Source organism: Tupaia chinensis, unplaced genomic scaffold, assembly GCF_000334495.1.
Source record: "Tupaia chinensis unplaced genomic scaffold, TupChi_1.0 Scaffold144016_1, whole genome shotgun sequence".
Classification (NCBI taxonomy): Eukaryota; Metazoa; Chordata; class Mammalia; order Scandentia; family Tupaiidae; genus Tupaia; species Tupaia belangeri.
This window is the reverse complement of record NW_006203868.1, coordinates 1,070,820-1,084,322: the sequence shown is the minus strand read 5'-3', so window position 1 is coordinate 1,084,322 and position 13,503 is coordinate 1,070,820. Positions and strand designations below refer to the sequence as shown.

The window sequence follows — 13,503 nt, the reverse complement described above, 5'->3', positions numbered from 1 at the left end:
TCCTGCTGCTGTGCCTGCTCCACAAACGGCGCCGCGCTCTCGGCCTGCATGGGTAAGAAGGCCGGTGGCCGCGCCGCCTTCCCGGGCCGAGCAGGCGCCGCTGGAGCTCTCCCTCCCCGGATCCTGGCCGTCGGGTCTCTGCCTGCGGGGTCAGGCGGAGAGAGGGCCGGCCGTGGCCGCTGCCAGGCTGCAATGTCGGGGTGTCCGGGTATTCCCGGCTTCCGCGTCCTCCTGCCCGGCCTCGCTCTCTGCCCCCGAGAGTGCGGGTCTTTCCACCCATGCCTGTGGTCGAGGGCGGGAGAGCGGAGCGCCATGCCCTCTCCTTTGCCAGACCACCTCTTTCTGAATCAACTTTCTGGGCGTGTGCTAGTTTGCTGTCTACAGTGAAGGGTTTGTTCCGTGGACGTGGATGTGTGATTTGAGAATGCGGATTGGACTTGCCAGGCATTGGACGTGGGTGGGTGATTTGAGGATGGGATTGGATTTGCCAGGCTGAACACCGTGGTCTGAGTCACTTGAACGAGGTTGGGTTCGATTCTCGAGTGATTGCTGTTGAATATCGCCAAGGGGCTTCTTGTGAACTATCGTGGCTCTCCTGGCACGATTGCCTGTTGAAGGGATCCTCCGTGGGTAGATCGTTGAACGACCTGGCATGACTGAATCGCTTCTGTGATCTTTGGGGAACAAGGTTCCCTCCCCTTGCCTCTGTAGGTGAAAGTGTGTTTTACGCGAGAAACGGAGGTCCTTTTTAATTACGCTCCATTGCTTCTGCAGCAAAGAAATTTTAATGATTAGATTTAACTTGGGAGGTTCTAAGATTAGAAAAAGGAAGAGAGAGAATTTAGGTATACTTGTGGGATTACAGCATAACAGTTTTTATTTGCTGGGCGACACTTCAGCATTGAATCAAAGAATATCACTTCCTAAGCATTCTTGCCGGTCATTAGATATTTCATGTTAAATCTTGACATACTTGCTTTCGTACATTTGATTTCATTCATCCCTCTGGTCAGATACTTTGCCTCTTGCTTTTGATTTCCCTTAAATATCTAATTAGTAGTAGAATTTGTACTAAAGAACTGACAGGTGGACTCTAGGTCACAGTCCTCTTTCCACAAAGTTCTTTCTGGCCTTTTATCTTCTTTATATTACTAAAGTCTGAAGCAGTGGCCTTTCTTTTTCTTTGTAAATCTGATTACGAAGTTGAAAACGATTTACATCATAATGTGGACAGCACAGTATTTGTTCACTTTTTTTCTATTAAGTTTGCCTTTAAGAGGATTAATTTTCGAAAATGTAAAATAATTCTTGCAGTGTGTGCTTTCTGAGCTCCCAGTTGGTGGTGAAAGTTACCTGTTACTTGGGAAAATGTTAGTAGAAAATGTTAAATGCTTTAACGAATTACATTTTTGGAGATAAATTTTTCAGTGCATAGAACAAATGTTTTAATATGGGGAGCGGGACTCTGAAGTGCAGCTCTAACAGCTCTCCATTACTTTACTGATTTGTTTTCTTTAGTTTTTTGCCTTAGGGCTCATTAGCTCACTGGAAAGATAGAGACAGTGAGAGGGAAAGTCAGAAATCACCACCCCAGGGGGGATGGCCTGGGCGCAGTTCCTTCTCTATTCTCCCCTTGGCATTTTGGGCCTGCATGCACACACATCTGGTGCACACACACCCTGCGTGATTTTTAAGCTGTGAGGTCTGGCACTCAAACCATGACTGGCCATGTGGGAATCTAGCACCTTAACCGCCATGCCACCACCTTATGACCTCACTTCCATGATTTTCTATAAAACTTTTTTTTTAATGGTGTATCATATACACCTAGGAACATATGTATAAGTGTAGTTGAATTTTCTCAACTTGAACATGCCTGCGTAATCAGCACCTAGCTCAAGAAACAGAATATTATCAGCACCCAGAAACTTTCTTCATGCCCCCTTCCAGTCACAACCCAAAATTAGTCTTGTAGAGATGTATTATACCATAGGTTATTGAGTAAGGGAAATTTGAAGCATAATCTAATGGGAGATAGTAGCAATACTAGTCAAGTAGTATAGTAGAATTTGTCTTACCAAATAGTTTTAGCTGTCTGTTTTCCAAATCTCTTCTTGAGAAACTTCGTGAACTTTTGGGGAGATTAAATTATGCAGCAGCTAAACTATTGAACAAAAGATTGTCATTAATTTTTTGTGTTGGGACTAGTAATGAATATCTTTTATATATTAAATATTGTGTTGGAGGAAAATTCAGATGATAAGCAGAGAAATGTGAAGTTTAAATCACTGAGATAAAATGATTGAACTATGTTAAAACCATTAAGAATGGCGCTGAGTCTCTGCAGATGTCATACTTTCAGAATCTTAACGACTACCTTTCAGTCACTACATTTGGTATCACCGTTTGAAGATGAAAAATTTCTAACTTTAGGGGCCAGACAATGGCACAGTGGGTAAAACATGATGCTCTGTGCAGCTGACCCACGTGTCCGGAGACATCCCTGAGTATGCCAGGCACGTGCAGGCCCGTGATCCGGCCTCCTGGAGACTGGAAGTCGATGGCGCCTTCAAGACCATTGGGAATGTTTTCTCTTTGTCTTTCTTGCTTATGGCATAAATAAATAAACTTAAAGACAGTTCTGACTTCGTCTTTCACTGGCCTTTTGGCTGTCGTTGTTAACAAGACTAATACATTTTAATATCTGGTTCTGCGTTAAGGAACCTGTGACTGCTTGTCCTTCTTTTGTCTATATTGTTAGGTTAGTCTTAAAATATATGTTCTTTCAGAATTGGATAAGCGATAGAACTAATAAAACCATTTTAAAAGTTATGTAGCATTGTCCCACACGTAAGGAGAATTAGTAATTTAATATTCTGAGTTATTTTAAATTTTTGTTAATGTAGATTTTTCCACCTAGTTAAATCTGGTGTGTGTAGGTATCCTTTTAATATAGAACATTTCTCACATTTACAAAGTAAATAGAAAATATGACCACCTGTACACTTTACCCAAGAAGTACCAACATCCTGCTATTCTTTTTTCATCTATCGCCACCTGTTCTTCATTCCTTATTTTTATAGGTTTTAAGTAAAATTTATATACATTGAAATGTACAAATCTTAGTTGTACATTTTTTTCAAACAAATAGACACATTTGTATAACACACTCTGTGTTTGAATATTTTAATCTCCCTAGAAAGCTCCCTTGTATTCATTCATTCATGTCTAACCCTCACTGTTGTGCTTTTTTGAGTTTATTATACATTTTATTTTGTTTATTACTTATGGGAAGAAGTAGAGTTTATGGATGAAGAGAGCCATTTATTCAGTTCAAAGGAAGTGTCTGTTTCAGACTTATATTACAGGATTTATCTTTTCTCGGGAAGCCTACATTCTTGTTAGGGAGAAGAAATTTAAACAGAAAGTAGTTAAAAAAACAAGGTTATGGCAGAATGAAGGTATAGAGAGACATGTCTTAGAAGTTCTGACAACAGTGAGATTAATGTGATTGGAAGAGTTAGGGGAGGCTTTATGAAGGATGTGAGCTAAGCCTAGGAAGGGGATGGGAATGAGTAACCGGAGATAAGATGAGTGTTACAGCAGCCTTTGTCAGCTTTTTGTTCCAGGTATAATAGGAAGAAAGTTAGTAATGCTCTTCAATCCATTTTCCACTGCCACTGGAGTTCTTTTTAAGCAATATTTACATGATTGTAACTTTTCTTCTTAAAAGTCTTTCACCTCAGAATACAGACTTCTCGCATTCATGATTTGGTCCTTGGCTATTTTTTTCTACTCAGCCAGCCATGGGAATGAACTTGTTTCTGAGTATGACAGACCCTGCCCAGCTTTTTCACTCTAATTGTAGTCACTGTCACTCTCAGCCTTTGAGATTTATTTTCTCTCAAGACTCAGCTCAGTCAGCACTTTGTCTTAGGTGTTTTCATCTTTCCCCAGTCTCCAAACTGATGAAGGTGTCCTCTCCTTTCATGACACTCTAAGCATTCCTCCACTGTTGCAGTTACCACTCTGTGTTGTACTGATTTGTTTCTTTGGCTCTGCCTGCGTCAAACCCTGAGTTTCTTGGGGACTGGGACTGAGTCATCTTTAAATCTCCAGTTTGTCTATATCATGGGCTAGATACTCAGTGTTTATAAAGTTGGATGAGTGATGAGAACTTTTAAGAGTGATGGATATGTAGACAGTTGTGTGTGTGGGATTAGTACAACATAAATAGAGGCCTTATCTTCATAAAAGTGATAGTTGTGTCCCCGAGACTATGTAATATGAACTGGGTAGTGAGAAATCAGTGGGTTAATTTTAGAAGGCAGGGAAAGGGACCAGTCTACACTGGCATAGTATTTTGTTATCTTAGATAAACAAACAGAACAAAGCGATTTCTTTTCCCATCAGTGCTTGTCAAGTAAAGTTCAGATTTCTCATCCTGAATTTCAGAGCCTTCCTTAACCTGGTCTCACTTTACTTGGCTAATCTTACATGCCATTGCCTGCCAGTTGGGTAGTCTGTGTTCCAAATAGGCCAATTTCTACACCATTCTTTCAACAGGCCATCCTCATTCCTGGGTTTGGAACTTCATTCACTTTATTAGCTATATCCAGAATCTCTGTATTCTCTGTTCTTCAGTTCTTATTGTCCTTAAAGAGTTAGGTCTGAAGTATGCTTTTAAATATCTTTCTTGTTTTACCTATTCCTCTCTTGAGCGGGTGTAATCTAGCTGGGTATAATGAGGCCTACCAGGTTATGTGGATTCTTCATCCTTTTTAAAGCCCCAGTCTGTTATTGTTGGGAACAGTTTCTTTCCCAGATAATTCTGAGGAGTTTTATGGAGTTCGTGCTTCTTTCACTCACAACTTATTTCACTTCTTTGTTTGACTCTTTTAGACCCCACTTTCATCATGTCTCTTGAGCCCATTTCTCGTATCTGTTTTGATTTCTCCAAAACATCTGTCACAAAGCAGTTATTTAGAAAAGAGTTTTATTGAAAATTTGGGAGTTTGGCAGAGATTATATTCCGGCACAGGGAACAGATTAAAATTCCTTTACTTAGAGGTTCTTTCATATCTCTAGCTTTTACTTCCTGTACTTCCTTCCCACAAACCCTTCAACAGTTTTTTTGCAACCTCCAAATTCAGCTTTCTTTTCTAAGATCTGTTCTTTTCAAATCAAACTTTGAATGGGCTTGCTTCACTGTTCCCATTTTCACTCTACCGAGTGTTTTGGAAAGGACTAGGATGAGTCACTGAAGGGACTGGAGTTTCATGAAACCCTTAGGATGACCCATGGGCTAGCTCTGTTTGGATCATCACAATAAAAATGAGGTGCCAGCCAGCCCATGGCCTCATGGTTAAGGCAATTGGATCCCACATGGCTAAGAGTGCACTTTGAGTCCCGGATTTGTGGCTTGAAAATCTCTCAGAGTATGGTGCCCAAAATCTTGAAAGGAGGAAGAAGTGGAGAGGGGATTTTGGTGCCACCAATCCCCCATGGACTATGCTTTCTTACTTTCCCTCTCTCTGTCTCTCTGGAGGAGTGCATGTGCCCTCTGGCAAATTAAAATAAATAAGTAAGTAAGTGAGTAAAAATGAGATGCTTAAGCACCTATAGGTGAGAAACTATCATTGCAGGATTTGTTAGTAAAAGCAGTCGTGAACTGACCCAGCTGAGGCAGAGCAGGCTCAGAGCAGTGTTGGAGAACTTAGAGCTGTTCTGCTGAGGGGAACTAGGTATAGGTTGTCCAATTAACTTCTCAGGCTTTGGCACATTAGCATCCTTGGACTGGCATTCTGAGGGGCTTTTGCACTTGCTGCTCCCCCTGTCTGGAATGCTCTGTCCTCAGGTAACCACATTGCTTACTCCTGTCCATCTTTCAGTCTTCAACTAGACATCTTTTAGAGCAACCGTCTGTTGCCTCTCAGTTTAAGATAGCAGTCTGTACACACACTCCGTCCACCTTCCTGGCGTTGCTTTTCTCCTTAGCACTTACCATTATCAAATGTGCTATTTATTTTACCTATTCATGTTGTTTATTGTATGTCTCTGCTAGGGTGTAAGCTCCAAGAGGGTAGGGATTTTTGTCTGTTTTGTTTATTATAGCCCCAGTGGCTGAAACTGGACTGGCATGTGTAGACACTCAAAAATGTTTGTTGAGTGACTCTTCCTCTGAAATCATATCCTAGGGCCATGGTTACTGTTGTTTTAAATAACAAAATTTTCTGGCTACAGGTGTGAATGTTGTCACAAGTGTAGTAGAGGCTTTTTAGGGGCTGTACCTCTCACTCCTTATATACATGGGTAAAGCAAGTCTCAGAAACTTACAAAAATGGTATCATTATCATATGATGATTTGCTTAATTTTTTTTTTTTTTTTTTTAAATTTCTGTCTCACTAGTGAGAGAAACAGAGGAGGAAAGTAAGAAAGCACCTGCTAGGGATGATGGTCATGCTGCAGTCCCTTTTCTTCCTTCTCCTCTTTGGATTTTGGCAGTGTGAGCATGTTGTACCCACCCAGGCCACTAGGTCTGGATCTCCAGCTGCACAGTTGGCCACGTGGGATCTAGCTGCCTTAACCACCATTCCACTGGTTGGCCCCATAACTTGCTTTTTAAACATTTGTTTATTTCATGAGTGAGTGAGATGGAGCACAGCAGGGTCCTGATGCCGTGATCCACTCCCCAGCCTCTGCCTTAGTGAGCCCCAGATCATGGGCATTGGTGAGGGAGTTCTCTGGGTGCACATTAGAACCCTCTCATGGGTCATTCTTTGGGTTGGCCTCACAGAATGTTGTGCTTTACTACTGTGCCATTGATTTTTTTTTTTTTTTTGAGAGGTTTTCGCTATAGGGTGTGTGCACTCACCAGACAGGCAGAGAGAGACAGAGAGATAGAAAGCCAGAAATCACCCCCCAGAGGGGATGACCATACCACAATCCCTTCTTCTCCATTCTCCTCTCGGGATCTTAGGCACGCATGCACACGTGCCTGGCGTGAGTTTAAGCCACTGGGTCCGGGACTCGAACTGCAGTCGACTACGTGGGAGTCCAGTGACATAGCCATTATGCTAACTGCTGGTCCCAACTACTGTGCCATTGTTTAAACCATATAACCCACTTTTTATACTTAATAATAGCATGTTAACATTAAAGACAATTAAAAAAATAAAAATCATCGATAATGCTGTTACCATAATACCTGTTTATTGTTTATTCCTTTCATCCTTATTTATATGCATATGATTTAAAAAATTATTTTATTTAATTAATTTATTTGTTTAAATTTGACCAGAGAGGGACAGGGTAAGAGACAGTGAGAGAGGCAGAAAGTGAGAAAATAAGCCACCAGGTCCAGGACTCGAACCGTGGTCGGCCATATGGGAGTCCAGCACCCTTAACCACCACACCACTTGCCAGCCCCTATATGCATATGTTTTTACATAAAAATTTTTTTCTATTTTTATTTAAGGCATGTGTCTTCCCTATATTTCTGCATGATCTTTTAAATTCAATTAATTAATTGATTTTAGTTTTTTTTTTTTTTGCAATAGGGTACATACACTTTCTGGAAAGAGAGAGAGAGATAAATGGTGAGAGAGAAAGTGAGAAATCATTTCCCAGGGCAGATGGCCACGCCACAGTCTTTTTTTTCTCCATTCTCTTCTTGGGATTTTGGGCATACATGCATCTATACCCCGTATGATTTTCAAACTGCCAGATCTGGTACTGGACCATGATTGGCCAGGTGAGAATCCAGCACCTTAACCACTACATCATCTGCTGACCCCTTGCATGATCTTGAAAGAAATACATAAATATTCCTCTGTGTAACTATGTCATAACTTATTTTACCCATTAAATGTTGGGCATCTAGATTGCTCTGAAATTTTTATAGATAGAACTGCATATTTTTGCGAATGAATGTTTCCGTCTCTGCTGAATAATTTCTTTGAACTAAATTGCCAGAACTATGATTAATGAATAGAAGCTTATGAACTTCCCTAGTGTTTGTGGAAAGGGTGTGAACATTTTGGAGCTACACAAATTGACATTACTTTTCAACCATTGTGCTGATTTGCAGTATTATCAATGAGTAATAGGTTTTTTTTTTTTTTAAGAATTATTTAATTTGGAACCAGCAGTTAACGTAATGGCTATGTCGCTGGACTCCCACGTAGTCACGCCGGGCACATGTGCGTGCGTGCCCAAGATCCTGAGAGGAGAATGGAGGAGAAGGGATTGCAGCGTGACCATCCCCCCTGGGGGGTGATTTTGTCTCTCTCTGTCTGTCTGGCGAGCGCACGCGCCCTATAGCGAAAACCTCTAAAAAAAAAAAGAATTATTTAATTTAATTTATTTATTCATTTATTTTAATTTGACCAGAGAGGGATGGAGAGAGAGAGGGGGAAGGAGGGAGGGAGAGAGAGAGAGAGAGAGCGAGCGAGAGAAAGCCACCAGGTCCGGGACTTGAACAGTGGTTGACCATGTGGGAGTGTCCAGTGCCACCACACCACCTGCTGGTCCTCAATGAGTACTAGTTTAATTATCTACTCATCATTAGAAGATGCTTAAGTTTTTCTATTTTAGAGGTACACAGTAGTATCTCAAGATTAGTTTGGATTTTTTTATTTTTTAAGAATTACTTAATTTAATTTTATTAATTTATTATTATTCTTCAATTTGACCAGAGAGAGAGAGGTAGATTAAGAAGACAAGCCACCAGGTTCAGGACTTGAATCATGGTCGGCCATGTGGGGGTCCCATACCTTAACCACCATGGCCACCTGCCAGCCCCTACCTTTTTTTAAAGAATTATTTAGTTTTATTTATTTATTATTATTATTGCATGTATTTTATAATTTGGATATTTTTATATGCAGCAACTTGATCTTTAATATGCATGTAGCTTGACGTAGTATAAAAGCATGATCTGTGGAGTCAGATACAGGATTCAGATTTTTAGTTAGCCATTTGCTAACAGATCTGTGACCATGGTCAATTTATTTAACCTGTCTACAGAACAGGGATAGTAGTATTTACTTAACTCAGCAGTTGTATGAGGATTTAGGGACAATGTCTTAACTCAATGCTCAAACCCAATGCTCAATAAATAAAAGGTAACTCTCATTAGCTATCTTTATGTTTGCTAAAGGAAAATTAAAAGAACAGCAAAATGTATTAGCTCTAAAAAACTGTTGTCTTCCTTAAAATTTTCTTAGACGTGCCCATGAAAATATTCTGAAAGAAGCCTTTTTCCACTGGTAGATTATTTACTTTCAGAATTGGAAAGTCATTAATGTATTATGCAATGTGTTGTTAGGCTTTAGTATTTTTTTAGTTGCTGCCTCCTGAATATGATATTCTTTATTTCTCCACTTCTTAAAGAGATAGTCCTAAACTATTGGGTCATCAGAAAAGTCATGACATTTTTCTTTGATTTTCTGTGCAAAAATGAGTCATAGCTTTTCTGATAACCCAATAAATTCTTTATTCATTGTGATCTGACTGATGCAGATAGATCAGAACTGTGACTTGTATATCCTAAGCTTCTGTTAAAATACCATGAGGCTACATTCATTTTTATGACAATCATGTATTCTTTATCCCTATTTTGCTTACACAATGGTTTCCCTTTCCATTCCTCTCCTCAATTTGTTGTGTTAGACTTTTAAAAAGTTTATTTAGGGACCAGCAGATGGCATAATGGTTGTGTCGCTGGACTCCCATATAGTTAGTCACAGTTCGAGTCTTAGATCTGGTGGCTTAAAACTCACACCATTCAGGTGCGTGTGCATGCCCAAGTCCCAAGAGGGGAATGCAGGAGAGGGGATTGTGGCATGACAATACCCCTTAGGGGGTGACTTCTTGCTTTCTGACTGTCTCTCTCTGTCTCTCCAGTGAGCACATGTGCCCTATGGCAAAAATCTTTCTAAAAAGGAAAAGAAAAAAATAGAAAAATAAAAAATAAATATATAAAAAGTTAATTTATAAATATTTGTTTCCACAGAGAGAGAGAGAGAGAGAGAGAGAGAGCGAGCGAGTGAGAAGGAGAAGGAAGGAGGGAAGGATGAAGAGAAAGACAAGCATCAACAGACTCTTAGATTGCGATCCTCCCTCTAGTCTTCTCAGCCACCCAGGATCACAGCATGCACATGGTTGACCTGGGAACCAAACCTCCATCTTCCTTCTGGCTTCCACCATTGCAGAGCATTGCAGTATCACTGTGCCGCCACTGCTGGGTCTAAACTTTTTTTTTTTTTTTAAGTCTTTACACTTAACTTTGTTTGGATATGTTACTTTCTCCCTTGAAAACTTTTGATCTTGCACTAAGTATTTGAATACTTCTGTATATTTTCCCAATTAAAAAAAATTATTGGACAGAACCAAGTATAGAACAGTGTAACTACACCACTATGACCTTTCTATTAATTGACACCCTTTGGTGTTGGCTCTCATCTTCAACCAGCATCTTTTTATGTATTTCCTTCTGATGACACATCTGTCGTTTTGACAGTATCCATAACCTGATCTGGACTGGCCCAGAAACATATTCTGGGATATTTCTGTGGAAGCTGGTGGGGAAGAGTATTTTCTGAACATGGAACTGTAAAGATGAGACCCTAGAGCTGTAAGTGATATATTGGTCCTTTCTCTATGGAAAATACTGACAGAAAACTCCCGATGTGGTCTATCACTAAATGCTTTATAGCATAGTAAACATTGCTTACAGATTTTCCATGACCCTTTTAGTAAAGAGAAGGGGCTTAGTCTGACATGACTTATGGTGATTATTCTAGAATTTACTGCTTCCTTCTGAGTAGCCACGCCACACTGTCCATTTGGATAAATAAGTTGTAATTCCCTCCAGGATCACCATTAGAATCATTCATGGCTTGTTGAATATTACCACACTTTAATCTATTGTACTAGAATATGAACTGAAATTATGAAGACAGGATCTTCAAAATTTTTCTTTGGAATTATATATGCCAATTAAATAAAATTTATGTGATATTTCCCTGTCCTTTTGAAAAGATTTTATGTAATGTTAGAGTTTTCAAAATGGCATCTAAAATTTCTACAGAAAACTAGATGTCAGGCCTGTGCTTAAAACATAGCTTTCATCATAACTTCTTTTTTTTAATGAATAAGTCACTTTCATTTTAGATATTTCTGTCAAGAATATAGCTTTCCATAAGAATAACGTTAAAAATACTTGGATAAGGGAACCGGCAGTTAGCGTAATGGCTATGTCGCTGGACTCCCACTTAGTTGACCGCGGTTTGCGTCCCGGACCTGGTGGCTTAAAACTCATGCTGGGCACGTGTGCGTGCGTGCCCAAGATCCCTAGAGGATAATGGAGGAGAAGGGATTGCGGCATGACCATCCCCCCTGGGGGGTGATTTCTCGCTTTCTATCTCTATGTCTCTCTCTATCTGTCTGGTGAGCGCACGTGCCCTATAGTGAAAACCTCTCAAAAAAATAAAAATTAAAAAAAATACTTGGATAACTAATGGCTATGTTCCTTAGTGGGAACTGTCACACCTACTGTCTTGCATTGCTTAACAATGAGTATAAATTCTAAAAATTGAGTCATTAGGTGATTTTGTCATAGTGTGAACATCAAAGAGTATGGTTACTGCCTCGTTGGCAGAGTGGTCCAGTTCGCATGGTCCATCACTGATTGAAATGTGTATGACTGTATTAAGATGCTTTGTTAGGTATAACTGGTTAGTGCTAGTCTTTAAAAAACATGCAGTGCTGGGACCAGCAGTTAGCATAATAGCTTTGTTGCTGGACTCCCATGTAGTCGACTGCGGTTCGAGTCCCGGACCCGGTTGCTTGAACTCATGCCAGGCGCGTGTACATACATGTGTGCCCAAGATCCCAAGAGGAGAATGGAGGAGAAGGGATTGTGGCATGGCCATCCCCCCTGGGGGCGGTGATTCCTCGCTTTCTATCTCTCTGTCTCTCTCTTCCTGGTGCCGCTTGCCATAAATAAAAACCTTTCAAAAAAAAAAAAAAAAAAAAAAAGAAAGAAAAAAGAAAACATGCAGTGCTGGGACACATGGCCAGTCTTGGGTTAGGATCTGGAGTTGACTTGAAACGAACCAAGTGTGCTGTGTAGGCCCAAGATCTTGACTAGCTAGAGAGGGCTTGGGGAATGGGATCCCAGCATTACAAAACACTGTTGATGGAATGTGTTCTTGTGTGTGTATGTGTGTCTGTCAGTTGGGGTCTCGTGCCATTCTTTCTCATGAAATAAAATAAACTTTTTAAGAAATGCACATTTCTTATCCTTTTACTGGATTAATAGGCCTATGTAAATGTGGTTAAATTAATAAAGTGTACAATTGAGTATAAACTCATCAAAGCATAATTAGCATGTTCAATATCTGTAAAAAGATGTAGCAGTCTCCCCCCTATAATGGTACTGTAATAAAATGACATAAAGTGAATTATATGATTTACTATATACTTAAATTATTTTGACTTCTTAATAGTTCATATCTGTTAGCACTGAAAATAAATGACTATGTAGAATGAGGCAACTTCTTTGGGTAAATAATAATTTAGTCAGCTTGTTGTGTTCATATGTCACTACATGTCATTACTTTATAATGTTCATACAGATTCTTCACTTGGTTTCAGCCCAGAGGCCAAGAAATAGAACATAACATCTTAAACCTGTGAGATAAGCAACATGAGACATGGTATCTTCTTACAAGGCAAAAGACAGTGATTCTATAATTTTATCTTAATGAGTACTAGACCTAAAACATTGTCTTTTTTTTTTTTTAATTAATTTATTTATTTGTATTCTCATCATAATCTTCTTTATATTACATTGGATTACATATAACTTTACAGCGTATTACATTGCCTTTTCAAAAGGGAATGCCATGCATGTCAGTCAGTACAGAGACATTAACCTCCCCACTTCATCATTCAATATCTTTTCAATGTTTTCCCCAATCATTATTATTATCATTCTAATTATTATTTTTTTCAAACAGTCAATCACTATTTCTCATTTTGCTTGTAAAAAGACTTTACCTATCATGAAATACTTCTCAGACCAATCCAGTTGAGAATACTATACATGTCATCATCAACAGGTAATAAACCATATTTGTTTCCCACTGACATCCTGCCTCTCTATTTGTTCTCTTGCTATCTTGCTCTATCCTCTTCTCTTCACTCCCCCCATTGCACACTGTCTTATTCTCATTAAGTACTTTCACTGCTTTTATGTCCTCCAATCTTTCGCTCTCTACCATAGAGTGCAGATAGTCGGTATATATTAAGTGGATGCATACCCTATCTTTCATAGCCTGGCTTACTTCACTCAGCAACTGATCCTCCATATCTGACCACTTTCTATCAGATGTCAGGGTCTTGTTTTTTTTTTTTTATTTTTTTATTTTTATTTTTATTTTTTTTTTATGGCTGAGTAGTATTCCATAGAGTATATATACCACACTTTTCCAATC

The 13,503-nt window shown here is 39.5% G+C and overlaps 1 protein-coding gene across 1 annotated transcript in view; it reads left to right on the top strand.

Moving 5' to 3' along the window:
• The window catches only part of ABCD3 (ATP binding cassette subfamily D member 3), a gene marked incomplete at its 3' end in the record, with an annotated part of 74,264 nt that continues 60,761 nt past the window's right edge, over positions 1-13,503 (top strand). Inside the window, 1 exon segment of the mRNA XM_014583061.2 lies at positions 1-52.